Here is a 2,778-nt window from a genome sequence, read left to right as displayed (position 1 = left end):
ATTCGCCAAGATACGGGATAGTTCTAGAAACGTGGCGTCACTGTAGTCATGTGATCTCGATGACGCAACAATATAATATTTTATAACAAGTGGACTGTGTTGCTGTTCTGCCAACAAGTCACAGACAACTACTGTAAAGAATCCGACCCATTCATACATAAAAACCTGACAATCTATATAATTTGTTTTTGTTTGTTTTAAAAACAAAGCCATAGTGTGTTATCTGCTGTGTTCGCTACAGGGAATCCAACTCCGGATTTTAACGTTGGAAGTCTGTAAATTAACTGCTGTCCCACCGGAGGACGTGTTTTTAAGTTAATGTAAACATTTAAAAGTAACTCCTTGTTTTTTTTATTTTTAAGGTTTTTGTCCTTCAGTTTCACCATTCAAGGCAATATCATAAAATTCAAGTTGAATTACTGAATTTTGAAATTAAACACAAAAATCAGTTGGCTAAATCCCCTATAAGACAAATTATACAGGTATTTAAAATATTGGAAAGTAAAGTTTGTTTGTAGTTATGCGCAAAGATACATAACGGGCTATCTGTTCTCTTCCCACCACGGGTATCGAAACCCAGTTTCTAGCGTTGTAAATCCGCAGACATACCGCTGTGCCACTGGAGGGGGTGTAAAGCAGGGTATCTGGATTTTATATATTTCAAACAATTCATTGAAACGCAGAATATTAAGATTTTAATACGGATTAGAAGAAAACAGTTGGTTATACTAAACAGATTAAGGCGATATTTAGGTCACAGTTCTTTTTTAAGAAAAATCTGATAAAGTAATATTTAATTTCTCTAAATATGTTTCGAATGACATAGAGCAAAACATTTTGGTTGGTGGCTTAAAATTTAGTATTCCCAATAAGTTTTTGTTTGAAGATTATTTTACCCAATTTAAACAGAATTTGGAAACATTATCACATCAAACCATTTGAGTAAGTTTCGCCAATATTTTAGTGATATTATAATTCAAATCAGTGGTAAAGCTTTAATTGGTTTTAATAATTATGATAATGAATAACAATATTTTTCTAATATAAGTATGGAAGAACTTAAAGCTTTTAAAGAATTTATGTAAAAAAAATAGTATTGTTATTTCTAAATCAAAGGTAACAGTGTAGTAATTTGAGATAAAGATAATTATATAAATAAAGCAGAAGAAATAGTTTATTGTACCAAATTTGTGAAACTGCATCAAGATCCTACTGATAAAGAGGAAGCTAAGTTGTAAAAGTTTTATTAAAATGAAAGAAAGAAAATATTCTTAATGCAAAACAGTATTTGAATATTAAACCACCAGAAAGTCATCTCGATATATTTCATGGTTTACCAAAACTTCATAAAGGATGTTCCTTACGACCGATGGTATCAAACACTGCAATTTACAACCATGCTGTGGCTGTTTTTCTAGTTGATTAAAAAACACCCACCCAAATGAATACATTTTGAAAAACAGTTTCGCGTTTTCTTATGGAATTCACCAATTGAAATGAAGCCTGATATTAATGCGCACTATGCTAGTTTGGCATCGAATCATTATATACAAATGTACCGTTAGAAAAGACAATACAGTTAAGTGCTGAATTGGTTTATAATGACAACTTCAATGAAATGTTCATCTCAAGATCAGCTTTTTTTTTAATTTATGAATTTTACTACTAAAGAATCTCAATTTTTGTTGAATGGAAAAGTTTATGATCAGGTCGACGGTGTCGCTGTGGACTCGAGAACAAAGAATTTCAATGTGAAATTTACTATTAGAAAGCATTCACTGGTTTATATTATAATTGTGATAGCTTTATTCCAAATGGTTTTAGAGAAAACTTACTTAAAATATTATTTCATTGTGCTTATAAAATATTTAGAACGAAAGAAGGTATTTGTGAAGAATTTATTAACATCAAGAATTTTTATGGAAAATTATGTTTCCATGTTTTATGATTGACAGAATACTTCGTATTTATTTGAATAAGCGAAGTTTTCAGACAGTAAATCCAACTGATGTGTCTAAATACCCTATAGTTACCCTCACCCCCAGAGGGCGGGGCGAGGATATTGTAATCAGATCCATGTGTCTGTCTGTTTGTCTGTATTTCCGCACGCGTATCTCGAAAGCTAAAAGACCAATGTACACGAAATTGTTATACAAGATGGGAAGTCGGTATGGGACAGTCCTCCCTAAATTTGATGTAGATCCAAATCCGGCTTCTAAAATTATTTTAAAAGTTTTTATAATGGAGAAATAGGGCATTTCGCGGTTTTGGGTTAATAACTTTGTAAAGTGTGATCAGATTTGTACCACATTTCATGGGCACATTAAGGTTGAGAATCCTCATCACACTACAAAAAATGATCTGGATCATTGCTAATTTTAAATCTGAGAAGGATTTTCTGAGTTTTCAAATGTAAAATTTTACATTATCCGATATAAACACATGCAATCTCGAAAAGGAGCAGCAGGGTGGGGTATGCAGTCTCTGTGTATCAATTTTATGGGGCCTAATTCTTTAGAGTAACAGAAGGTGTCTGTGACTTGATGGTGATAAGTTTCAACAATATACAAACAGCATACAATCCACTTGTTATAAAATTATATATTCAAAAGAAGTCAAATGTATGTACAAAAATTCGTTACACTATTGGTTATTACAGTTGATCTCGAGCTTTAAATAATTGTCTCCTTTTCATCAAAGTCCACACAGGCGAGTTCAATTCCTTTAGAACACACTTTGACAAGAAAAATTATTCTTCTCTTGTTATGTAGTGGAGCA

The sequence above is a fragment of the Limulus polyphemus genome, unplaced genomic scaffold, assembly GCF_000517525.1.
Source record: "Limulus polyphemus unplaced genomic scaffold, Limulus_polyphemus-2.1.2 Scaffold123, whole genome shotgun sequence".
NCBI lineage: Eukaryota > Metazoa > Arthropoda > Merostomata > Xiphosura > Limulidae > Limulus > Limulus polyphemus.
This window is presented reverse-complemented; position numbering follows the sequence as displayed.